Source organism: Equus asinus, chromosome 12, assembly GCF_041296235.1.
Source record: "Equus asinus isolate D_3611 breed Donkey chromosome 12, EquAss-T2T_v2, whole genome shotgun sequence".
In the NCBI taxonomy this organism is placed as follows: Eukaryota; Metazoa; Chordata; class Mammalia; order Perissodactyla; family Equidae; genus Equus; species Equus asinus.
This window is the reverse complement of record NC_091801.1, coordinates 34,842,763-34,860,006: the sequence shown is the minus strand read 5'-3', so window position 1 is coordinate 34,860,006 and position 17,244 is coordinate 34,842,763. Positions and strand designations below refer to the sequence as shown.

Sequence of the window (17,244 nt, the reverse complement as noted above, 5' to 3'; positions counted from 1 at the left end):
AAGGACCCCAGCTGATTAGCAAAGTTGTACCCTTGCCAGGGATTGGATCTGAGGCACATGTGGCTGTCCTCATGACTCAGAGGAGGTAGGGACTAAAATCTTGTGGGCTGAAGAAGCCTGGCTGGATGCCGGCTCCTCATGTTGCTGAGATAAGCAGTTCTCCTGCCAGCAGTATTTGCCCCCCAGTCCCGGGGGAATGGGTCCCAGTTTCCTCTCCAGGGCCCTCTCCTCCCAACACCAGTGATGAACAATCGCAACTCTTCCCCGGAGAAAGCACCGTTGGTCCTGCATGTTTGTCTGCAACCTTAACGTGGGGGCCCACCGTCTCTCCTCACTTATAAGTCCTGGACAAGGTTGATAAAGTTCTTGAAGAAGGCCTAGGAAACTCACCTGGATCCGTTTCAGCTTGTGATATTACATGTTCTTGGATATTTGAAGCCGGCAAAAAGCACGGGGAAAAAAAGGATTTCAATCAGAATTACCATAAAATTAGAAACAGTTTTCAGCAAGCATGGCTACAGTCTGCTTGAAGCTGGTGGCTGGTAGAGACCTGTGATTATTAACGATATGGTTCCTATCTTTTTTTTATTATAACTCAGCTAGCAACGACCGTGTCGGCGGCAGGCGATTAGAAATAAATGCCTAACTTGGATTTTGCACTATTGAGTCCTGCTCCAAAGCACAGCGCTTGCCCACTGACCCAGCTCGAGTTTCACAGGGACAGCAAAGAGGTACAGTTTGGGCAATCGCAGTCCTTCCAGGGCTGCACTAGGAATTTACTGGTTTGCAGGTAGCTCCTGATTAGAAAGCTGCCAGCTGTCTTGCTTGCCCATTCTATTCCGGGAACACCACAAAAGCACATCTACTTTCTTTAATTTTTTTTCCTGGGGCATTTTCTTCTTTTATTCCTTGTGTTCCCTCCTCTTTCTCTTTCTCTTGTTTTTACAATCTCCCTGTAATGACTAATTGGCAGTGTTTCCCAACTTTTTAATGTTTCTCTTGCTCTGGTTACAAGTCGTACTAACCCAGTAATATCCACGGGGACCTATAGACAGCCAAGATTTCCAAATGATATATAGCATTCCCCTTTCTTTTAAAGTGTAAAACATTTACAAGGAAACGTACAAACGCATCAGGAACATTTCCCGGGTCGGTCATTACGCTCGCCCCCGCGCCCAGGGAGCGCCGCCCGGCCTGCTCCCGCGCGTCTCCCAGTGCCAGGGGGCGGCGCGAGACCGCAATGCTCTGGCCCGGGTTGACGAGCCTCCGATGCCCGTTTACTGCGCGCGGCAGCCACTCTGGAGCCGCGGCACATCTGGATGGAGTCAGCGCGAGCGCCAGGGGCCAGCGGCCGAGCCAGCGGAGCACGGCGGCGAGCGAGGGAGGGAGGCCGGCGCCCGAACCGCCCCCGCCGCCCGCCGGGCTGGATTTCCTGATGTAAACAGAGCGGCCCTGCAAGAACACAGCAACTCTGCTGAATGTGTCGTTTAGTGTTCTTTATCTGCTGGGGGTCAAAATATCGACTTAGAAAAACAGAAGCGTTGCTTTGAATTTAAACAGCTAAAAGCCATAGACTTTACTGGTCTGTGTGCGGGGAGGAGAAACGCCTGAAAACCTAGCTCCTGCTTTTGTGTTTACTTGTTCCAGTTTATAGTAATTTGGGGGCTAATTTCATTATCTACAGCCAAATTGGAAACAAGATGCTGTTTCTGTTAATGGTGCCAAAGGCATGTGTGAGTTTGTGTGCTGTAGGTTGAAAGTTCCAACCGACCCCCAGAGCCCAGTGCCCCTGGCCCCCTTGGGTCTACAAAGCGTTGAGACTCTGATTTTCCCAGAGGGATGTCGGCTACGCTGTTTCTTAGAGAAGCATACTGTTTTTTGTCACTGAGTGCCAGCCAAGATGTATTTCCTTCCTGGATTCCCAGAAAGACTCAGCGCTTGGGGGCTAAAAGGACAGGTTTCCTATTCTTCACGGTGGGATGTGCTTCCTTTCCCGTTTTTCAAGGTATGGGAACTATTCTTCTTATACAGTTGTCTGCTCTAGTGTGTCTGGCTGGGGCTATCTTTCCCCAGTTAACTGTCCTGGTTCACATCTCTCCTTTTCTCTCAGGGAATGAGATCTTAAGGATTTGAGGTTTTGAACATTCATTGAGGAGAAATCAGCCAACTATAAACTGTGACGAAGTCGTTTTGAAATAGTTGGTGGAGAGGGAAAATATAAAATGATGGCAGAGCTTGTGTTGTCATCACCAATAATTAAAATGAAATGTAAATGTGTTTCCAGTTCAGTCACAAGCCATTTGAACTGTCGCATTTACAAAATTTCAACTGGCTGGAGTCATCCTCAGATACTGGCAGAGCCTCCCTAACCCTCAGATAGGGACTAATTTTGTAAAAGTCTTTAACAGGAAATCAGAAGGAGCCACGTGTGCCTATCTGAGGACAGAATTTGGCCAATATGCAGGGTATTAGCAGGCTTGGGAGAAGCTTGGGGCTGTCAGTGTAAGATTTCAGTAGTGTAGCTTCATGTGGAGGTTTGTCAAAATGTTTGAAGCCATCTGACCCAAACAGTGGTTGGATATGAGGAGCACTTATATGTTAAAAGAACTTTGAATATGTCACTGTATGTTGTATAGGTTAATAGGACATTCTTTTTCCTCCCCCGACTGTATTTTGATGAATTTGCCAGAAGCTGGGCCAAGATTTATGGAAAGAACCAAGGTCCAGTTCAGCAAATTGGCAAGTTACCAGCTTTGCAAACCATAGTTAAAATGAAGTTTGTTTAGAACAATCCCCTGTACTTCTAAAGGTAAGTATGGGATTAGCCCCCTACCCCCACCCCATGCTCTCTTTACATGTTGAAATGCTAAGAAATAGCATTCTATGATCTTCAGTGACTTTCTATGATCACTATAATGTCCTAGCTCACAGAGAACTGGTAGGGAAAGCAGGAGTCTTCAGGTCAAAACAATTCTATCTTTTCACATTATTAGATTTTTATATAAGTACCATGGGAACAGGCAACAGTTTCCAAACAGAGAATTCTTAATTTGCTGCATGAGAGACAAGCATGGTTACTCAGTTACTTCACTGCTCTGAACCTCAGTTTAATCATCTCTGATATGGGGATAACCACATCTGTTTCTCCAGGTAACTAGAAGTTAAATTAGATAATTTGTATGCAGGCCTGGATCAGTGCCTATCACATGGGAGTTACCAGATAAATATTTGTAGAGGAAAGCTTTATATTCCACTATTGATTTTGTGCGTTTGTCTTTTTACTTTTCATCTGTTATAGACGCAAGGACTATGAGGACATTTGATCTCTTGTCCTTAAAGAGATTTCTTTAAAAGCCATTCCAAACATATACCTTACATTTTCTAGCATCTCAAACACTTTGTTCCATTGTCAAACCCTGTATTAGACTATGTATCCTGATTTTTAAAGTCTTGACAATATGTTCACTCTAAGCATAACCTCCTCTATGTGAATCAGCAAGAGCAGATGTGGCAGTAGGTTCTCACTGAGGCCAAGGTGCCAGGCTGATCACACTCCCCTGTTTGGCATCTGGGCCAACAGGAACCTCGTGTGCGCAGGGGTAGGGGGTAGGGAACATGTCTCAAGGCCAAACAGGAACCCAGCTCAGAGCAATGACCCAGTCATAGCCACAGTTTTTTTTTTTTCTTTAATTGAAATACTTGTAGATTCACATGTAGTTGTAGGAAAAAATGTGAGAAATCCCATGTACTCTTTACCCAGTTTCCTCCAGTAGCATTTTGCAAAACTATGGTGCACTATCTCAGCTAGGATGTTGATATTGACTCCATTCTCCTACCTTATTCAGTTTCACCTGCACTCATCTGTGTGTATGTTTATTTGTTCTATACAGTTTTATTACATGTGTGGTTCCTATGTACACACCACAGTCAAGACATTGAAACAGTTCCATCACCACAAGGATCCCTCCTGTTGCTCACTTATAACCATACCACTTCCCTCGCTTCCCTCATTTATAACTGTACTCTCTCTCCCTATCCCTCCTGTCCCAATCCTTGCCAACCGGTAACCTGTCCTCTATTTCTAGAGTTTGGCCGTATCAAAATGTTATATATAATTAGAATTACACAGCATGAACCTTTTGGGATTGCTTTTTTCACTCTGCACAATTCCCTAGAGATTCATCCAGGTTGTTGCTTGTATCAATAGTTTGTTTCTTTTTATTGCTGAATAATATTCCATTGGATGGCTGGACCACAGTTTTTTATCCATTCACCTGCTGAAGGACATCTGGACTGATTCTAGGGTTTGATTCTAGTTTTATTACAAATAAAACTGCTATAATATTTGTGTACAGGTTTTTGTGTGAACATAAGTTTTCATTTCTCTAGGATAAATGTCCAAAAGTACGATTGCTGTGTTCTATGATACTTCAAATGTCCAATTTCATAAGAAACTACTAAATTGTCCTTACGAGTGGCTGTACCATTTTATATTTCCACTAGCAATGCTTGAATGACCCAGGTTTTCCACATCCTCACCAACGTTTGTTGTTGTCCCTTTTTTTAATTTTAGCCATTCTGATAAGCACATAGTGATCTCTGTGGTTTAAATTTTTACTTCCCTAATGGCTAATGATGTTGACTATCTTTTCATGTGCTTATTTGCTATGTGTATATCCTCTTCAGTAAATGTCTTTTTGTTTTTTGCTCATTTTCTAATTGAATTACTATTATTGTTTTACTTTTTAGGATTGAGAGTTCTTTATATATTCCAGATACTAGTCCTTATCAGATACATGCTTTGCCAATATTTTCTCCCAGTCTGTAGCTTATTTTTTCATCCTCTTCACATGGACTTTCACAGAGCAAAAGTTTTAATTTTGATGAGGTCCAGTTTATCAATTTTTCTCTTTTATGGATGTGCTTTTGATGTCAAGTCTAAGAACTATTTGCCTAACCTTAGATCCTGAAGATTTTTTCCTATGTCTTTTCACTTTTTTTTTTTTTTTGAGGAAGATTAGCCCTGAGCTAACTACGGCCAATCCTCCTTTTTTTACTGAGGAAGACTAGCCCTGAGCTAACATCCGTCCCATCTTCCTCTACTTTATATGTGGGACGCCTGCCACAGCATGGCTTGACAAGTGATGTGTAGGTCCACACTCGGGATCTGAACTGGTGAATCCCAGGCTGCTAAAGCAGAACATGAGAACTTAACTGCTGTGCCACCAGGCTGGCCCCCCTATGTCTTTTTCTAAAAGTTTTATACTTGTTCATTTTACATCTAAGTCTATGACCCAGTTTGAATTGATTTTTGCATAAGAAGTTTAGATTGAGGTTCATTCCCCCACAGATGTCTAGTTTCATCAGTACCATTTCTTGAGAAGGCCAGCTTTCCTTTGTTGAATTACTTTTGCACTTTTGTCAAAAATCACTTGAGAATATTTATCTGGTCCTATTTCTGGGTTCTCTGTTCTGCTGCATTGATCTATGTGTTTGTCCCTCTGCCGATACCACAGTGACTTGTTTACAGTAGCTATAAGACTTGATACCAGATAGAGTGCTTCCTTTCCCTTTATACTTCTTTTTTGATATTATTTTACCTTTGTTTGCGCCTTTCTATACAAATTTTAGAATAAACTTGTCTATCTACAAATACGTTAGATTTGGATAGGAATTGAATTAAACCTATGGTTTGAGGAGACTTGACATCTTTGCTATGTTGAATTTTCCAATCCATGAACATGGTATGTCTCTCCATTTATTTATGTCTTCTTTTATTTCTTTCATTAGCATTTTATCATTTTCAGCATACAATTCCTATATTTAGTAAAATGTATATCTAAATATTTTATTTTCTTTGGACTGATTGTAAATGGTAATTTGTTTTTATTTATTAAATGTTCACTGTTAGTATGTAGAAGCATAATTTATTTTTGTTGGCTGATCTTGTATTCTGTGACCTTGCTGAACTCAGATTTTTATCCTAGGAATTTTTTTGTAAATTCTTTGGGATTTCTACGTAGACAATCATGTCCTTTACAAATACAGACAGTTTTATCTCCTCCTTTCTAGTATGTGTCTTTTTTTTTCTTGCTATTGCAGTGGCTAGAACTTATGGTACTATGTTGAATGAGTGTGGTAGAGCCTTGCCTTGGTCTTGATCTTAGGGAGAAAGCATTCAGTCTTTCACCATTAAGTATGATGTTAATTGTAGGTTTTTTTGTAGATGCTAGATGCTCCTTATCAAGTTGAAGTATTCCATCTATTTCCTCTGTTTTTATCATGGGTGGGTATGGTATTTTGTCAAATACTTTCTCTGTATCAATTAATATAATTTTTCTTATTTTACTTGTTGATATGATGGTATATATTGACTGATTTTCAAATATCGAACTAACGTTGAATACTTGGGATAATCCTGCTTGGTCACTTTGTATCATTCTTTTTATACATTATTGGATTTAATTTGCTGACATTTTCTTGAGGATTTTTGCATCTAAGTTCATTAGATATGTTGATCTATAGTTTTCTTTCTTTCTTTTCTTTTTTGTGCTGTCTATCTGGTTTTGGTTTCAGGATAATACAGGCATCATAAAATGAGTTAGGAAGTGTTCCCTCCCTTTTCATTATATGGAAGAGATTGTGTAAGATTGTCTTTTAATTTTTCTTTAACTATTTTGTGAAATTCTCCCATCTGGTGAAACCATTTGTCCTGGAGATTGCTTTTTTTGGCAGCTTTTTAATTGTGAATTCAATGCCTTTAACGGTTATAGGACTATTCAGATTGCCTATTTTGTCTTAGATGAGTTTGGTGGTTTGTGGTTTTCAAGGAATTGGCCCATTTCTTCTATATTGTAGAATTCATAAAGATAAATTTGTTTATAGTATCTCTTATTAGCTTTTTAATAACCACAGGATCTGTAGTAATATCTTTTGTTTTTGATTTGTGTCTTCACTCTATTTTTGTCTTTCTTGCTCTAGAATTGTCAATTTCATTAGTTTTTTCATAGAACAAGTTTGTGTTTTATTGATTTCCTCTATTGTTTCCCTATTTTCAATTTCACTGATTTGTTCTGATATTAATTATTCCTTTCTTTATTCTTCCTTCTTCTACTCTTTCTTCTATCATTTCCTTTCCATTAAAGTAATTTTTTTTTCACCAATCTTTAAGGGTAGGCCTGCTAATAACAAATTATTTAGTTTTTCTTCCTTTGACAAAGTTTTTATTCCCCCTCCATTCCTGAAGGATAGTTTTTGCTGGATATGGAATTCATGGCTGACAGTTCTTTTCTTTCAGCGCTTACAAAATATGATTTGAGGTCTGGCCTGGTGGTGTAGTGGTTAAGTTTGCACCCTCCGCTTTGGTGGCCTGGAGTTCAAGGGTTCAGATCCTGGGTGCAGACCTACGTACTGCTCATCAAGCCATGCTGTGGTGGCATCCCACATACAAAATGGTGGAAGATTCAGCAACAATCTTCCTCAAGCAAAAAGCGGAAGACTGGCAACAGATGTTAGCTCAGGGCCAATCTTCCTCAACAATGACAAACAACAACAACAACAAATTATGTATATATACATACATATATATAATTTGAGGTTTTTTTCAGCTTTTGGGATCTCTAGATTTGTATTTTTTGACAGGTTTGTGAAGTTTTCAGCTATTATTTCTTTAAATACACTTTCAGCCACTCTTCCCTGCCATCTCTTTTCTTTTTGGGACTCCAAAGATGTGAATGTAGGATTTTTTGTTTCACAGGTTATGAGGCTCTGTTCATTTTTTTAAAATCTATTTTCTCTCTGTTGTTCATATTGAATGAATTCTATTGTTTTGTCCTAAAGTTCTCTGATTCTATCCTCTTCATCTCTGCTCTACTATTGAGCCCATCAAGCCAATTTTCATTTCTGTTATTCTGTTTCTCATATTTGTAATTTTCATTTGGTTCTTTATTATAACTTTAATTTCTTTTCTGAGATTTATTTTTTCATTTGTTTCAAGAGAATTTGTAATTGATTATTGAAGCAGTTTTAGCACTACTACTTTAAAATCCTTGTCAGATAATTCCAACAACAAATTAATATCATTGTTGGCATCAATTTATTGTCTTTTTTTTCATTCAAATTGTGATTTTCCTAGTTCTTGGTATGACAGATGAATTTCAGTTGTATCCTGGATGTTTTGTCTATTATGTCAGGAGTCGCTGGACCCTATTTAAATTCTTATATCTTAGCAGTCACCCTGTTTAGATTTAGCACAAATGATCCCTGCTGGTGTGACCTAAGGAGCAGAAGGGTCTGCCAGGTGTCTCTCAGTGGGAGAGAAGCATGGTGGAATCCCTGCACCTATGCCCTGGGCTGCCCAGGTGTGTCTGGTCTGGCAGGAGAGTCCCAGGTCCTTTGTGATAGAATGTTCCCAACCAGCCCTTGCTGTCGCAGGTCCCTTCTCTCGTTCCACCCCTGCCCAGGTGTGTCTTGGCAGGAAAGGGGCATCTAAGTCCTGATAGGAAGGAGAGCCCACTGGCCACTGATTTCTGGGGGAGACTCCAAGGGACTGCTGCCAGTGGCTCCCCTGGTGTTGTCATAGGACTACTGTTCCACCTGGAAGGGGAGCCCACCTACCACTCAGTTGGGTGGAAGTTGGGAAGCAACATACCTGGTACCCTTTTTCCATTGGATGGGGACTGAGTCCAGGCCCTGTGCTGCTTCTCTGGCCCTGGGTCCCAGTCTCGCCTTCGTTCCTCTCATCTCTTTCTAGAGCCTTCCTTGGGTTGCCTCATGCACCTTCTCAGGGTTCATGGTTGTGCTTTGTTGGGGGACAGGGAGGATGGTCTAATCTATCTTATTCCTCTCTATGTATTTTTCTGAGCCCCTTATCAGTAAAATAGTTCAGTGATTTACTTGGGTTTCCTCCATGCAGTGTAGCAGTTTGGCTAAGAGCCTAGGACTGGAGCTCCATTGGCCTGTGCACGTAACCTTGACTAATCAGTTCTGGGTTTGGGTGTTGCTTCCAGGGGTAGTGCACCCTACGTGCCCATTCCCTGGGCTGGTCCAGACTTCCAACTGCTGCTACAGTGCCATTATTAACTGTACCCTCCCATTCCCCAGTGGGCTTTGTTGTGGATGGGTGAGTTACATGGTGATCCTATCCATGGGGCTGTTGTGCGCAAAGAGCTAGCCGAGGTAAAGTGCCTGGCACCTTATGAGGCCTCGATAAATGTCATCTATTGTTTTTATTATATGAATTTTTCTTCAAAAGTGTAATATACATATATATAATATGTATCTTATAGTCAACCATTTATTAAATATTAAGAAAGTTTTATTTCTTTAGTTTATTTTAGTAAACATAAATATAAATAAAAGTCCTAATCTTTCCTTCCACACCCCAGAGGACTGTCTAGTATGTCCCTGGTGCTCACTTCTCTGCATGAAGAAATCACTCTGCCAGCCAGCCCCAAGGGTGACCGTTGGGAGTCTGACACTACCTGGTGAGATGGCCAGACAGGGAGTGAACAGATATACAGACACAGGAGGGCTGGGTGATTTTTAACTGACAATCGTGTAACATGATATGCAGGTTCTGATTTGATATTTCCTTCCATTCACTTCATACCGCATTCATTGTTCCCAGATTCTTCTTTTCCTCAAAGGCTCCTGGGGTGAGGAGAGAGCAGTAAAAATTAAGTACTTATTTAGTAAGTATTTAGTAAGAACTAAATGAGGTCACAGATTTAAAGCTCTTGATATGTGGTGCTTAGTAAATTATGTAATATAAGTATTGTTACTATTATTATTGGTGACTCAGCTCCTTTCCACGAGGTTTGCAGCCGGCCAGCCCACAAGCCCATCCTGTCCTCTCAGTCTTTGTGGTCCATTCTTAGTCATCTGTGGAGATCTAGCACAAATAGCTGCTCTCTCATAAGGACTTGCCTGTCTCTCCTTCGTGGGCTTCATGCTCCCTCATGGGCAGGCACTTGTGCTGCAGGCACTTGGTGGCTCTGAGCAGGAGATAAGGAAGGGCCATTAGCATCTTAGAGGTGTGTTTGTGACCATTTACTGAAGGAAGAAGCTACATTCCCCTATTTGTGACCAAAGCCTTGTAAAAACTCTTGAAGTCTGAGACATAAGGGCAATATATTTAACTTCTCTGAGCCTCACTTATCATCAAAATGAGGATAATACATAGCTCATAGATGTTATACTCTTCTGAAAAAGCCTGATCCTGAGTATATGAACAATAAGAGCTGATGAAAAAATGACTTGGGCACTCCCAGCTTCCACGTGTGTTTCTCCACACATCTCAGGGTAGAGTTTACTCAGGTGTATCTTCCCAGTGGGTCTAATAAGCATGGAGAAAGCCCTTCTTGGCCAAGAACGTGTACATCCTCTCGTCATTGGGGCCTGGCTCAGATATGTATTGAAAACTCAAGAGAAGACAATAATGTAGCTCTCACTGAAGGCTTTTCCTCAGCTTTTCCTTGGGGTGTACTGGAACCACCCAGGACTGTGACCACTCTCTTTTTATTTAATCCTCTGATGGCTCCAGTGAGGTCAAATTCAAGGAGGAACTTCTTTTCCCACTCATGCTGTAGTCTAATATACTGCCTGATGGGGCTGGCCCCATGGCCGAGTGGTTGAGTTCATGCTCTCCGCTGCAGGTGGCCCAGTGTTTCGTTGGTTCGAATCCTGGGTGCGGATATGGTACCGCTCATCAAGTCACGCTGAGGCGGCGTCCCATATGCCACAGCTAGAAGGACCCACAACTAAGAATATACAACTATGTACTGGGGGGCTTTGGGGAGAAAAAGGAAAAAAAATATATACTGCCTGGAAATGCAAGTCACAGTGTGAGAAATGTGCAGGTTAAACAGGTCAATTCGACCCTATGGCTCTCTAGGGGCAAGAGGGAGACTTTCTTCTCATGACTATGCCTGCATTTGCAAAGCTGGCATAGAGCAACTGCCCAGGAGCAGGCGCTGTGAACTGCGACACCGATTCCTAAATCGTGACACTTCAGCAAATCTGCATTCTGTCCAAGGCAAAGGAAGATGTATAGGAAAAAGAGGGAGCCCTGGACTTAAAATATGGTGATAAATGATGATGCTGGGGGGCTTCCTCACTTGAGTTGTCCCTTGGGTTAAGTGTTGCTCCACGTGTGTGGCTGACCTTTCTCTTCACAGTTTCCTGGTGTTTGGGAGCAGATGTGATAAAGTGAAGCAGTGCCAGGCTTGGGTTTAAGCCGAGGCACCATCACTTTCTAACTGCATGATGTTGGACAACTTTTTTAACGTCTTGGGTGCTCAACAGCCTCAGTTGCCGGAATGATAGATAATAATACTTATGACACTCAATTGTGGTGAGGAATAAATGAGAAAATTTGTGAAATTGCCTGGCACTGAGCTAATCTCAATAAAAGTTCATTAATTTTTTTTCACTTTATTAATCCCAGTGTTGACATGAATTTTTCTAGAAGTTTATTTTTGAATTCCTATTAAATAGTAGTATGTTTATTATCTTTATTATTTATGTTATTATTTATAATTTACTTATATTGTGTATGATAGTTGCTTACTTGAGGTCCTTTACCTTATACCCTGCCTAGACACTGAGTACTGAAACTATACCCTACTGTCTACATTAATGTGATTTTGTCTGTTCTTCTGCTTTTATTAGCATAATTTTATTTTTCCATGAATCTCTTACCAAGGCAAATGATTTGATTGTTTGTTACAGGAACTTCCTGAAAGACCCATCATCTTTTCCATGGAAAATATCAACAGTTTATGCCCTAAGATTCAAAGGAATCCCTCATTTCAAAGTCCTCACCTTGCTGTTTCCTCCTGTCCTGGATTGTTGTGTCATGCTCTTTACCTGATCCTACACGAGCCCTGCTTTAAGTCAAACTCCCAATTCTCAGTCAATTCTGACCTTCCCTTCCTTCTTCGGAGGCACTGTTATAGCTTTGTGGTGTGGTAAAAATTACTTACCTCAGTAGGCAATAAATTCAGCTTTGTCTTATAAACAGATCATGTTGGTGATGTTTGAGGATCCCAATGTTTTGATGTTTTGGTGGTCCCACTGAAGTCCAGCTGAGACTGGGAACTTCTGGCCATAATATTCGACTGGGAAACAACCCACTCCTCTGAGGCCTATGAAGTCCCCCTCTAGGCTTGGGGGCTTCCTGACCACAATGCTGGGGTAAGTGGGTCTCATATTGGTTAAACAACTGTCTCTTTCAATGAACTCCCAGATGCTGAGTTTATTTTGTTTCTTAGGAGTAAGGAATGCTCTTTAGATATCCTTTGGCTGGCTGACCAGATCTGAGAAATGCTTATCCCTTGGTGGAAATCTACCTCACACTGCCCTTTGCCTCTGTCAGCCCATGTCATTGTACTGTCCCTCATTAAGAGGAGCCTCGAAATGAGCCTATTCCTCAAGCAAGCTCTGGAGACCAAGAAGTTCTGAAGGTCTCTTCTAAGACTGGCATCATTTGGACAAAGCTTGCCCTAGGTCACTCATCAAAACCATTAGAGAACTTTCCTCAGTCTTGTCTCCTTTTGTCTGAGAGAGTCTAGTTCTGAGAGATTTCACTTGTGTAAACAATTCCGTCCTTTTGGGGCCACAAGGCTTGCCAGGTTTGTAGCTGGATGGCCCATCTGCTAGTTGGGCAGGCTGAGACATGAGGTACATAAGCAACAGTTTTGGATGGAATGTTCCCAGACTCTCATGAATTTGACTCAGTCTAAAGTTAAGTCTGTGCCTCCTCTTCCCATCTGGACTCCTGCTTCATGAATCACGTGTTTATATTATAATCCAAATTTGTGTGCTTATCTTACTCAATGGCATGTATTAACCAAGGATATTTGTGGAGTTTTTGATCTGACCAAGATTGTTTATTTGAGAGGCATCATAGGAGAAAAATGGAGCAAAATTTCAAACTTCCAGTAGTCCTAATTTTTTTAAATTGGTATGAGAAAGCATCAAAAAATGTCTTTTCATTTCAAAAATCTCTTCCTTAAAAGATCCCTTGGCTAAGGCAGAAGAAAAATTTGGAAAACTTACAACTGTCTTTTCTAGAATCCCCCTAGATCCCAAGTTGAGCCTCATAGCCTTTATCCTACTGTTCCTCTCCCCACCTTAGACCCCACTTCCCTCTGCCCCATCTCTTCCTCTGACCCATTCCCTTCCTCCCTGACCAGCCAGGATCCCCTAAGATTCAGTTTCCTCTTAAAGCTGAACTTCCCTCAAAACAGGGAGCCCTTCTGTTGATCTCAATCTCAAGCCTTGGTTTTTCTCTGAGCTGAGAGCCATTTCCAAGACTTTCCGAAAATCCATCAGGATAGGGAGACATTTGCAGAGGGATTTAGAATAATTTTAGGAATGTATAATCCAGAACTCCCTGGTGTATGCCAATTAATTATTATTAGTGGGAACCTAAGAAATACAATGGGACAGTTTAAGGATAATTTAAAAGACCTCAATTTCATAGGAAACCAGAGGGGCTTAGAAAAGCTGTCAATGCTGGAAGATGTCTTTTGGAGACTATCCCCAAAGTCTTCCCTATGAAAATAGATTGGACTCTAATCCAATCCTGCAAGCAAAGAAAGGACAGAGGTCAGAGAACTCTGCAATGGACTCTTTGATACCAGGAGACGCATCCAGGAGGATTTCTTGAAGCAGATGGGATCCCAGCTTTCTCCTCACTTTTTATAAATGGTGTTAAGCCAGAAATTAGGGATTAATATGTAAGCACAAACTAGAATGGGAAATAACCCCATGGCCAGAACTTCAACACCTTACTAAGCATTTTGAAAGCGCCTTAGAATGAAAGCAAAGCAGAATCCTGAAAAAATTTATGGCTTTACAGATAAAGACAACTGGATGCTTCTACTTCTGTCATTCAGCCTCAGAGTTGGGAGTCTCTTGGCAAGCCCATAGATGCTGTAACAAAAAGGGCATTGAAATAAGAATTGCTCTATCCTGCTAAGAACACAGAGAACATACGTAAAATGATGATTGATCAATCAGAGGGAATTTGCGAGGAGAAGTTATCTAAGATTAAGGGAGCTCTTCTGGCATATAGAGATAAATAAGTACAAATAATGGATCCCAAAATTATGAAATGTGTTAAGATCTAAACCAAGCTTGCTCAATGTTTTTAGTTATTTCCATTTATTATTATTATTATTTTGCAGGGAAAGATTCCCCCTGAGCTAACATCTGTTGCCAATCTTCCTCTTTTTTTCTTCTTATTCCCCAAAGCCCCAGTGGATGGTTGTATATTGATTGTAGTTGTAAGTCCTTCTAGTTCTTTGTGAGCCCCCACCACAGCATAGCAGCTGACAGACAGGTGGGGTGCTTCTGCAGCTAGAAACGAACCTGGACCACCGAAGTGATGAGAGTGCCAAACTTAAACCAGTAGGCTATTGGGGCTGGCTCCAAGCTTGCTCAGTTTTGATTGGTTTGTTTCTTGGATTTACTGTTTATTGTTCACCTAAAATATGAAGAGCTATTTTTTTCTGTGTAATCTGCCAAGATATCGTTTTACCAGAATATTTTTTCTGTTTTATGTTGGGTTTAATTACGTCATTAATTATTTAAGATAACAAAGCTTCCTTACTTTTGAAAGAGCTAGGGCTCTTGCCAGTCGTGTCATCTTCTATGCTTGGTTTTAAGTGTTTTATTGTCACTTTCAAAAGAGTAGCCAAACACTCTCAGACACTTACAATCTTATCTTAACTGTTCAGATCTCATGACAACTTTTTATCCTTCCTAATATTGATTTCTAAATGTAAAATGAAATAAAATAGCTTTCAGGATATCTTTTGTACCTAAAACTATGTTTGGGATTTTTCAGACCCTTGGAAAATCAAAAAGACTTGCTCTTTCACCTTAAAAAGAGAGATGCCTAAAATAATCAGGATTATTTGGTGTATTACTATTGATGACGTTCATGGAAAGAGTTGTCAAATCAGAAGAGATACTGAGTCTTCTTTATGCTAAATATTTATAGGGAAAATTTGTAAATATTTCATAAATTTTATGCTGTATGAAATGGCACTAGATGTTGGTCAGTGCCTTGTTCTTCATTATTTACATTTATATTTATTATGTATTTTTTTCTTCAGTGTCCTGATGTAAGGCAACAACAATATCGTTATAAACCATAATTTATTGCTTGTTATTTAAAATGTTTACTTGGTCATAATCTTACTTTAATTTGAATCTAGCATCTTCTAGGCTTGTGTTTTAATTTTGGATGCATATCAGACTTACCTAGGGAATTCTATTAAAATACAGATGTTTAGGACATATTCGAGACTCATAGAATCTGTTTACTCAATATTCTTGATATATTTTGGGTATATTTTTATTAAATGCTTGGTATATTGTTGGTAGGATATATATGATCTGTCCCTGAATAATTATATATCTCAGTATCTTTTCCTCTATCAACATTACAGAAATCCATTTTTATAAATCAGATTAATGTACATCAGCTTTGAAAACACTCAATTATTATTCTTATAGACATTTTGTCTAAGAAGTTAGCTTGCCTTTCTTATGTTTGTTTTGCATACCATGGAAGCGGCCAATTTCTTTGTCATTTGCATTATTGTAAGGAACTCTCATCAGACCTTTCACTTTGGAAATGGCCAAGTAATAAGTTGACTATGGCCATAAAGTCTCTGTTGTCTACAAATACTATTTCTTTGATTTTGATGCTTCCCTGAAGCCTCAGCTACAGCCAGAGACTTTGTCTTCAATGAAGGATTAGCTCACAACCCCAACTGAAAGAACTCTATTAGGTATTATTAACTAGCACAACCATGAAACGCTTAAGGAGTTGACTATTGGATTCATATCCTTCAACTCAAGAGATACAAACATCCTCAAACCACAGGAGGACTGCCCCCACTGGAGACCTCAATCTGAGGGTTTTAGGAGACTGCCCCCACTGGAGACCTCAATCTGAGGGTTTTAGGAGCCCTCTCGAAGCATGTGGTCTTTGGACACAAACAGCTTCCACCCTAGATTCAAGGAACCACACCACAGTTGTCACTTTCATCCACATTCCTTCTCTAGTCTAGCTATTTTCTTTCCTTTAATGGCTTTAGGTGACTTTATTTACTTGTAAGTCCCCTATTTTTAACATTGCTTTTTCCATCTTTAGCCCCTTCTTGATATGAGTCCAATACCCATTCATCACTGACAACAAATCGCCTAAAGAGTGAAACCAACTCACCTGTTGAGTTTGTGTACATTTCTCTCTGGGAGCATTGACTTCCTTTGGTTCCAGTTCCTTGTAACAAATCACTAAGTTTCCTGGGTAACTGGACTCAACCATTGGTGAAGTTTTAGATTGCAAACACCACAATGGCCCAGGCAGCCAGAACTCTAAAACTCCCATCACATCGTACCTTCCTCCATCTGACAATGCTTCAAGCCTTTTGTGGGAGCCAATCTTCTAACCAAAACAGAACCTGGAAGGTGTTAAAAAACAAAATTCAACCAAGTAAATTTGAAGCTCTAATTGGCTTTATTAGACAATTCATGAATTAGACAGTGTCCCATCTAGCAAGTAGAAGGGTACTCCAAGATGTAAGGTTTTTGTAGGAAGAAGGGTGGAGCAAGGGAGCTATTAGTAAAAGAAAAGAAAGGGTTATTTTGGGCCAGGACATCTTCTTCTTGGGCGAAAGGTAACTGGCATGGGTTTTATCATGCAGATTCCCTCTTTATCCTCTGGAGGATGGAGAGGGCCTGCAGGACAGATTACCTTATTGGTGCTTGACTGGAAAATTCCTGACTGGTTGATGAAGGTGACATCTCTGGGAGAGGCTGAAACTGCAATGAGATCAGGCATTAAATCTAGGTTTCGTATCATGAGCTTTAGCACAAGGGACACCATTTGGAGCCTGAAGTTTTCTTTTTAACTAAGGGGAATAGGGAAGAGGTGGTATCTATTTGGAGGCTGTCTTACTTTCACTGATCTGAAAAGTATGAAACATTACTGCTCTTTTGCTTTAGACCTATCTAATCATCTTGATATATAAAATTCATCCCTTGGAATCCAAATGTCACGGCATTATTCGAGAATACTATAGGAGTATCTAGCCCAAAACAGGTCACTGAGTGGCCCCCCTTGACTAGTGTTGGATCTGTCACACAAAAGCCTACTGGTCCCGATACCAGCTCAACACAATGTTGACATAAGGGAAGCTGTATTGTAGAAAAGAAACCATATTA

At 40.4% G+C, this 17,244-nt stretch overlaps 1 long non-coding RNA gene across 17 annotated transcripts in view; it reads left to right on the top strand.

Moving 5' to 3' along the window:
- The first annotated feature begins 317 nt into the window (after nucleotides 1-317).
- Nucleotides 318-17,244, top strand: part of LOC106844698 (uncharacterized) — an 80,930-nt gene continuing 64,003 nt past the window's right edge. For 3 of the 17 annotated variants that reach the window (XR_006511974.2, XR_006511980.2, XR_006511973.2), the window contains exons 1-2: nucleotides 322-2,005; nucleotides 2,690-2,809. This is a non-coding gene — a long non-coding RNA (uncharacterized lncRNA). Of the gene's footprint in view, nucleotides 2,006-2,689; nucleotides 2,810-17,244 lie in introns of all 17 variants that reach the window. The other 14 variants (XR_011493234.1, XR_011493236.1, XR_006511981.2 and 11 more) reach the window with 9 other exon arrangements.